Source organism: Corvus brachyrhynchos, unplaced genomic scaffold (assembly GCF_000691975.1).
Source record: "Corvus brachyrhynchos isolate BGI_N302 unplaced genomic scaffold, ASM69197v1 scaffold10, whole genome shotgun sequence".
Classification (NCBI taxonomy): Eukaryota; Metazoa; Chordata; class Aves; order Passeriformes; family Corvidae; genus Corvus; species Corvus brachyrhynchos.
This window is the reverse complement of record NW_008236180.1, coordinates 10,858,802-10,868,618: the sequence shown is the minus strand read 5'-3', so window position 1 is coordinate 10,868,618 and position 9,817 is coordinate 10,858,802. Positions and strand designations below refer to the sequence as shown.

The following is a 9,817-nucleotide window of genomic DNA, read 5'->3' as shown; positions in this document are numbered from 1 at the left end:
CCCCCCCCCCGCCTCTTCTTCCTCCTCTCCCTTCTTCTCCTTTTCCCGATTAAAAAGTTCATTTACCTCGAGGATCCTCCCCCCGGGATTGACGCAATGCCCAGCGGCGAGCAGGGACGCAGCCCGGCGCGCACGGGGGAACCGGGGAGGCCCCAGAGCCAGCCCCGCTCCAAAGAAAAGGGGCCGACGCTGAGCGCCCGCCGGGTGCGCAGAGCCTTTAAAAGCAAAGGGGATAGTTCATGGGGGGCGGGGGAAGGGGAATGTGATTGCCCCTCATAGTCTGTGCTCGTCTTGTCTCCTATCGCTAGGTGTTTGCCGAGTGCTGCCAGCCCCACGCAGCAGCTGCCCCCCATCCCCAGCTCTGTGAGGTGGAGGACGGAGGCGGCATCCTCCAAAGGGGCTGAAGGCCTGCGTCTGCCCCGGAGCCTGGACCGAGACACCTGTGAGGAGGGCCTGAAGGCTTCTAAAAGGTCATGCTAACACAGACCCCGTTCCACTGGTGCAGTTGAAATTAAAGGGCTCAATATTCATGAGTAATTAAGAAAAGCCTAACAAAGCTCTTCGAGGTAGGGACTGTGTTCACAGCAGGTGCAGTCTACACGACTGGCAACCAGTTAACACTTTACTCCTGGAACTTGTTTGAGTAACTATCTAAATCGTTAAGTTCTTCAGTGGATTCTTTAAAGACCTCTTAAATAAGTATCTTTCAAAGATACTAGTAGATTACCATGTTAAAAAACCTGTAAGAATGAAGCATTTTCTTCTAGCATTCCCATACTGATAAGTGTCAGACATGCAGCACAGGTTACCCCAGAACTTCCCAACCCTTCTTATTACCTCTAATATTCTGTTCAATCTATGATGTATTAGGACTTTTGCTTTAGAAGAAGCATTGCCTCCAATGGCCTCCTCTGGACTTTGCTGGAAAAGGCTAACAGTCTTGAACAGTTTTTCATTGTTGGCTCTGTTCTTGGCTATGCATAGACAGATCCTAAATTAGCAAACAATGTAATAGCACACTTCCTCCAAACACAACGATCTCACTGCTAAGGTACCAAGTGTGCTCCTGTATGTACAGGAATGAGCAATATAAGTGAAACACTGTATGTCAGTAAAACACTGTTCACACTAGGGGCTGCAACAACACAACTGTATTGGGATAAATACGCCACTCCCTAACAGGGAGTTAAACTAATCATAGACCCATATGATATGCATAAAACAGGAGCTACATCTCGCTAACATTTTGATAACATTCTTTTATTGCTTTCTGAGATAACATTCAACCTTTGCCTAGCAACTTTCAACTCACAATGAAACAATTTACAGACAATTACTTTTACAACACACCGGTGAGCCAGAATGTTCTGATTCTGCAGATTTTAGACTTGAATTAGTGTCTAAAGGCAGCTGAGTCACCCAGAGTCAAACAGCCTTTCAGGCCAGGCACAGAACGAGGAACCCGACATTCCTCTGTCCTAACCACAGGCCAACGGTTTGCCACCAGCAATATGCAACCTCTACAAACTAGCTCTAAAGGGACTGCAAGCAGTAACTACCAAGCCAAAGAAAATACTAAGTTTGCTATGGTCCACATTTCACATTGGAGAAGAAAACTGATTATCTACCTTTATTTCTAGAGGACTGTAAATGGGATTTTCCATTTTAAGAAACACGTGACCTAATACTAAGCTACAATGTCATTAATATGAACTACAAGCATCAAAAGATACTAAGACTAGGATTAGTGACATCAGTATAGGAATCTAAATTTGATTTAACATCACTGGAAAATGTCACAATAGATTGCTCATTTCAACAGAAGAGTATGTTCACCTCACAGGGAGCGCATGTAATTTCCATTAATGTTAATGGGAGTTATGCAAGTGCATTAAGAGGATAATACACCCCCTGGTCTGAGACAACCCTGCAAAGTGAAAGGTGCTTCCTCTTCAAGAGAATGGCATTTCCATCTCATGCATTTCAAAAGAACTTGTTCTGGCACAGTTACAAAACAGGATAGGTAACAACTATTATGCATCCAAACTTGAAGCAGTTTAGTGATTTCAGCTATTTTCCTATTGCCAAAAACTCAAGGGATAAAGATGTATTTAAAACACTATGGTTTATTTGAAGTCTAAGGCAATAAAATCATGTGAAATTACTGGTAAAACGAGAAGGTCTGAAAACTTACTCGTGAAATGATGAAGAAATCTTTTAGGTATCTCGTTTTAAAACAAAGTCATTTTATTAACTACCTGGAAAAGGATTCCATTGATGTATACAGATCATCATGGCTGAGTTCAAAAGACAAAACAAAAAAGCAAGATCATTTGCTTCCACTGCCAGACCCGAGATTTTACACCAAATGAACTTCAGATTTCTCCTGCAGCATGGCATTGAACAGCTTGAATTTATTTTACTGCACCTCAAATAACAAATGTTGCCTATTATCTAAATAATTTGTCTAAAATTATCCTAGGATTTTCTAAAACATAGGATATAACTATCAAAGTTAGGAGAAAACAGAAGTGCAGTCATTTCTTTAAAAATCGCACATCCATCTACATTGTTAGCTGGAAAAATTCCTTTAAACATTTAATCTGCAGATTCTCTGTCCGCCTTACTCTCAAGTAGCACAGCACAGGAATACGTATGGAACAACGCATGTGGGACTATCAAGTGAACTATGGAGCTGCATGTAAAGGGGAACCACTCTGATCCACCTGGCAGAGAGTGGGGGTCCACAGCATTATCTTTTAATTAGTCCTGAGACAACAGCTAAAACTTCAGGGTGTAACAAGCAGTCAGGGGAACTGTCATGAGGAAAGGGCAGCATGTCAACGATACAGAGAAGCAACTTCTGGGAAACAAGAAGATGGTCAGAAGGAGTCCAGAAGTAATTTTTAAAAATCCCAAAAATAGAAGCTAAGCAACATGCTGTGTGAAGCATGTCTTTTTCATTGTTGCCAAATATATTGTGCTTTCAGAGCTTGAATATTGTCCTCATGTTATAAGAAACAGGAAAAAAGGGCTAGCTTTCACACTTCTACATACTTAACCATGCCTTCTAACTCCTCTTCAGACTTGCTAATATTTAGCTTTATAGTAACCCATCATACGTAAACCTCTCACACCATTAGTCATTTAGATTTCTCCTCTCTGCTTTCACATTTCTTAATGTCTATCAAAGTAAAGATGGCTTTGAGCCATCTTTTTGCTTTTCCTCAGTATAAGTTCTTACAGTAATCAGTCCACAGTTATAGTAATTACACTGGTCAGAGCTCTTATGGCAGAGTTTATAGAGTTTAATTTTTTACTACTTTAAACAACCGCATTTCAGTTGCTTAAAGTGTGTAAATACTACTTCAACAACAAATCAAAAAGCTATTAGGAAGGCACAAACAGCACAATATATTCCACTCCTTGATCCCTCACATGACATGTGTTTTATATGACAGACTCCAGCTCAACATGATTTTATAGGCAATTGCTTGACACCTGTCTTTTAAAGTCAAGTTGCACTTTCAATAAATGTTCAATCACATTATGGGGGAAATGGTTTATACATTTTCAGGTACTACAAAAAGTGAAAAAGGGAAACACTGACAGGAAAAGCAAAGGAGAAAGAAAAAAAATGAAGTTTGATTGATCCAAATGCTAAGCATTACATTCTTCTGTGTGAAAATAAAGATTAAATATATTACACTGTATGAACTTAGTTACAACTACGAGTTTGCAACACTTAATATTATTCTAGTTTAATACTAATCAAATTAATTTTTATCATAATTCACAACAGTGAATGCAAGCTATTCAGCAAAATATTGAAGCAACAAAGATGATGAGGAGGATGTAACAACAATAAAAGTAACACCCTAGTGCACTGACAGAAATGATAACTTATCTTTCTGGACAACAAACTGAAAACAAATCCTTCCTGCAATGCCAAAGAGAAATTCCTAAGAAAACACTAGCAGAATCCCAAAGCTCAGACATAAAATTAGTATGTGTGTCCTGAGTATTAATATTATTAATAATGCCCAAGGACGCATCTGAAAGATGAAGAACGTCAACTCAAAGAACTATTGTTGGTCACACAGCCCATAAAAGGAAAAAGAACAGTAGCCTTTTTTTACCCCATTTATAAATGACCCTTAAAATAACTGCCTGTAAGTCAGCAATAATTCAATAATCTATTTTAATAAAGAATTTTTCTTTTTATAAGGAATTCATATTTTTCTTTTATACATCCTGATCTTGTTTTCCTTTGTAGGCTTTCAGCAGGCTGTACTACAGTGCTCAGACTCCCTCCTGTTCCAGTTCCCGATGTTTTATGCAAATGGAGCAACAGACCAATCATCAAACACACACATTGTTTAATTGATGATTAGCTGCAATCTCAGCACAATTTGGTATGTAATGCAAAATGCGAACGACTCCTATTTTTTTTTTTTACTGAAAATTCTCCTACAGAAGACAACAGCCACTCCCTTACCTAAATAACATTTCCTAACAAAAGAGTAAAGTATGTAATGATAAAATACTATCTAAAAACAACTATGCTCTGATTTGAAAGTATTAAAGCAGAAAAAGGTATAATCAACTGATAGAGAGGATGGATAGAACAGCAGGCCTCAACGCAACATTCACTCTTTTCTGTGGTTCCCTGTGCGTTTAACTTTAGTCAAGGGTCTCTTTGTGTGACCACCCTATCTCCATCTATCTCCAGTAGACCAGTCCTAGCACCCTGAATGGTCACCTTCATGTCCTGCCTCTGAACATTTCACAAACTGGCACAGGCATACAATCTATGTTACACACTTTTTGCCATATGAAGGTTTTGTTTGCAGTCTTTAGGTTCAGCTGAATTTGATGCACCTACAGCAGAAGTACTTTCACTAACAAAGACCTATCCTGTAGGCACGAAGTCCAAAGGGATGCACCTGGACTTCACCTCCATTAGGAAAGCTGTGTTTACTCACTCTGCTTTTCATTGTCTTCTAATTACTACCGTTCAGCAGTTCTCCCCATCTACCTCAAATACTTTAAATAGTATTATAGATACCTTGATCTGACTGTATATTTATATATTCTAAGCTGGGCTTCAAATGGACAATTGCAAGAAATATTAGGAGAGAAAATTACACAACTGCCTGCATTTCGCACATGCAGGAAGTAATTTTCCTGTTCTCTTGCCTCTATAGCACAAGTGAGGCAAAGCTTATGGTGGGATGTGATACCTGTTATTAGATCAACTGCTACAGATGGGAATGAACAGACACAGCCTCAGGCATATCAAGCACTTCTTCAGATCTGAAACAGAAGCAGCTATCTTCAAAGCTAAGCTGCTCTGAATTTAACTAATGTTTTAACCAAGCCATGTGAAAAAAAAGTAGCTCCTATCTCTGATATAGGAAGGCTTGCTAACAAAGAAAAAGGAGACAGTTTGGATCATTAAAATAAGGTAGTAACTCATCTGCTGAAAAACACAGACTTGTTACTGAGCTGGGAGAAACCAGGAGAGAGGTTAAGAAAATTACAATACCTTTAAAACTGGTATGTCTAGTAAGTCTATAATTTTTACCTTTTATCAGAGTCATGAATTTTAATATTAAGGCTTATCTTTTGAAGGTGCTTTGTGGATTTCCCTTGAGGGTCAGGACTGATTCATCAGACATAGAGTAGTCACTTTATGAGAAATGTTCACCTACCAGTCACAGGCATCTCTCTTACTGATCATCTCCAAGGACCTTGGGGATTTTTTGATTCCCTTTGTGTAAGGTCATTTGGGGCATTTGGGTAGGCAGGTTACTTTCCTCTAGAGACTACAGAGATGTATCAGCAAGTAGATATACAGTTTTGATAGTGTTATGGTAGCTTCATTACTCTCAGTACTGATAATGTGCTGTTTTTTGAAAGATATAATGCATACCTTTTGCATTCTTAAAATACCAACTATTACATTTTTGAAAAAGTTGCCTTTTAATAACAAAACAGTTTCATTTTTTTCTACCACGTATCAAGGGTAGAGATTATTTATATAATGTTTAAAGGACACTAAAGCCATTCAAATTCTTTCTACTTCATTCAAGACAAAAAAGACACTGAAACAGACACAAGTGCTGCCCCTGGCTAAAGAATGCTTTACTTTCATTTCCAAAAAGTTAAAAATAAAGTTGAATCTACATGTAAGCTTTAGCATCACTCCCCTACCTTTAGAGTTTACAATCTTCCATAAGGTTGAGACAAGATTCCTGCATATGAAAAAACCTAGATCATGACTACAATACTATACCATTAATGGCAACTGACTCAGTGATGCCTCAAATCATAGAATTGTTTGGGTTGGAAGGGACTTAAGGATCATTCCTTCCAACCTCCTGCCATGGGCAGGGACACTTTCCACTAGACCAGGTTGCTCAAAGCCCTGTCCAACCTGGACTTGAACACTTCCAGGGATGGGGCAGCCACATCTTCTCTGGGCAACCCATGCCAGTGTCGCAGGCGCTACCCTCAGACAGAAGAATTAAACATCATGGTTGCCCTTCTGGCTTAGAATACGTTACTATTTCTGATCCTTAATTCAGAGAGAAATGTATTAATAACTAGAAGCACAGTTTATTTTTCTATCACTGCGAAGCTCTGATATTATCAGTAAGCAACAAATGACAGGTATCTTACAGTAAGTCTCATTTACACCCCTAAAATACAGAGGACTGATTTTTCAGTAGTAGTAAGCAGCCACACAAAACAGTTCTGAAAACTTATGTAGTTTTTCTTAGGTCCTGAAACTGTAGTTGAACACTCTTCATGTCTGGCAATGAAACCTCTTTTATTTGTACTTCAGTTCACCTTATGTTATTTGTATGCCTCATCACTCTCATGATTGACTACAGTGGCAATTCTTGAGAATTCTTTGAGAGCCCCAAAGTACATGCACTACTTCCCCTGCCAAACAGGAGTGTCTGACATGAGAATATCTGAGTATATTTCCACAGGACTTTGAAAGATTATTTTTCAAGACAAGACTGGATGCTCCCAGTTAGAAAAATTTTTTACCATACACTGAAAAGTTGGTATGTAAACTGTAGACACAGAGCAATAAATTCAAACATTTAATTTTGCATTTGGCTCCCTTTTTTACCCAAATAAAACTATGTAGTATCAACAAAAAGCTTCTGGAGGTACCTATCAAGTCATCACACAGATTTTTACTGACAAAAGTGGTAAACCCATGAAAACTAAATTGTCTTTCAAGCATGAATGATATTAAGTGCCAGTTAGTATTTATAGCTCAGCATTAAAATGTTTTAAATTTTGTTTACTAGCAAAGAAAGAGGTCAGGACAACCATTAGGCTTAATAATTTCCAGCTGAATGGATTTTAAAAAAGGCCAAAATCTTTTGTGAAGTAAAGTGGAATGTTTTATCTGATGAGCTCTATGGCAGTATGCAATTCCAAAGCAGATTTCCTATCCCCAGTACATTTTTGGCTTTGGTATTTCTAAATGCACACAAGATCACACACCAAATTTTGTTCTTCGATCAGTTAATACACAGTAACTGAAATAGCAAAGTACACTTTTCCAAGAAGAAAGTATTTAAAATGAACAAAAAATATTTCACCAAAAGCTCTGTGATACCCCTGCTAAATGAGAACCTATTAATCAGTCCCAGTTTTACGATTAAAACCTGTAAAATTCCCAGAACAATTTTAATTTTTTTTTCAAACTATCTTGGGGATAAAGTTCTTGCAAAACCCAAGATAAGGAATATCTTATCATAAATAAGATTTTTGGCCAACACTGCAGAACAGTAAGATGACATCTGCAGCAGGACTCTACATTAGCAATGGCAGGGTAGTTCAGATCTGAGGTCATTATGCAGATAAATTAAACTTTACTATCCTTGGCTTTTCTTAGATGAAAATATAAAAGTTATAATTCAGTTACTTTTTTAGCTTAACTTTTACGTATCTCTAACAGTAAGTTTACTTCTTACCTATTGCTTTTCATAATTAAATCTCGAAGAGGTTTACAAATTCGGTATGGAACATTTGTAATATCCACTGAGAAACTGAGCTGTAGAAAGGTAAAATTACTTACTCAAGGTCAATTCAATGGGTCAGCGACCCATCTAGGAACAGATATTCCGGGCTCCAAAACACCGTTGTATTTACCAGGCCAACAGCTTCCAACTTGAAGTCCAAGGATCTCTGGGGCTCCACAGGTTAAATTTATAGGCTACAATATATGTTATCATTTGCTTTGCTTCCCATAGTTTCTATACGTGCATCAGAACATACCAACTAACCTGTGATGACAGCTCTCCTTGATACTCAGGTAATTATGCTCTGAACTGTCACCCATTTAGATAACTACAGCAATAGCACAGGGCTAAAGGCAGATGCAAATACACACAAATAATGCTACTGAGGAGCAAGCATGAGACCTGCCCTGCTCTCTGGGCACACAAAGAACCTACATGTGTGCACATGCACCTACTGAATGTCATCTAAGGTATGCTCCAGCTCTTATTGCTGTGGGCAATATGCACATGCTTCTGGGGAAGCAGGATGAGCCAGAGGAAGGGGGAGAGGAGAAAGGACAAGGCCACTGGTGGGGCACAACGACCAAGGAGATAACAACCTTCCCACACAACGCACATACCCCTACACCAACTGGTATTAAAATTAAAACAGAAACACTCCTGCTTAGTAAAGCACTTTTTACTTCCCTTATATGGTATTCTGGGCTGTCTGAAAACTCAGGTCGACATATCCCTATTGATGGCACAATGCTCAAGCGCTCATGAATCATGAAGTAAACAGTTACAATAGGAAGTTTCAAAGAATGAGTAACTATTTAGGATTCTGATATAATCACATAACTTCAGGTACTTACAACTTATCCAGGCCCTGTCCATTTTGTGAGGAAAAAAATTTGAGTAGGGAAATACCAAGGAATTTATGTTGGAAAGTCATGATTCAGGATCTTGCTACAACAGCCAACAAGCAGTCCATTTACTCTGATCCCCTAAGGATCTGTACTGGCTCTGGCTGGGACAGAATTAATTTGCTTCATAGCAGCCAATATGGTGCTAGGCTTTAGATTGTGATGAAAACAAGTGTTGACAACACACTGATGCTTTACTTACTGCTGAACAGTGCTTACAGAGCACCAAGGCCTTTTCTGCTTCTAACACTGTCCCAACAGCAAGGACACTGGGGGTGTATAATAAGCCAGAGAGGGGGAGAAACAGATGGGACAGATGATTCCAACTGACCAAAGGGATATTCCATACCATATGACATTGAGCTCAGCAGTAAAAAGTTGGGGGAAGAAGAAGGAAGGGAGGACAGTTGGAACTATGGTGTCCAAAATTGCACACAAATGCTCAAGCTCCAGAAGAAAATACCACATTTCAACTGAGTCCCTTTCATCAGTGCTTAACTGGTGCCTCTGCTGTAAGAGATCTTAAAAGACTAAAATGTTGATTAAAATTCAAGCGTAATGCAGATTTATCTGTTGCAGTTGATAACAGGCAAGGTGATAGCTCAAAAAATTTGCATAGCTGTACTGGTTTGTATCTAATTACAAACTGCCCCCAGGATGCTGACATATATGTGTCATGCACACCCTTTTCAAATCATTGAGACACTCCACAGCTGTTAACAGCATCTCAAGTTAGAAAGCACTGCTCATCAGTTTTTACCCTGTGATCAAATCTGAACACCAGAGAAACCTCAAGGGCTTGTTCTGACTTTTGAAAACACTCCTTTCTTAGACTAGATATTTTTTCTTCAAGTAGTACAT

General features: G+C 38.9%; 1 protein-coding gene across 4 annotated transcripts in view; it reads right to left on the bottom strand.

Annotated features, from left to right (window-relative positions):
* The window catches only part of SULF2 (sulfatase 2), a 122,290-nt gene that overhangs the window by 65,398 nt on the left and 47,075 nt on the right, over window positions 1-9,817 (bottom strand). The window lies entirely within an intron of this gene.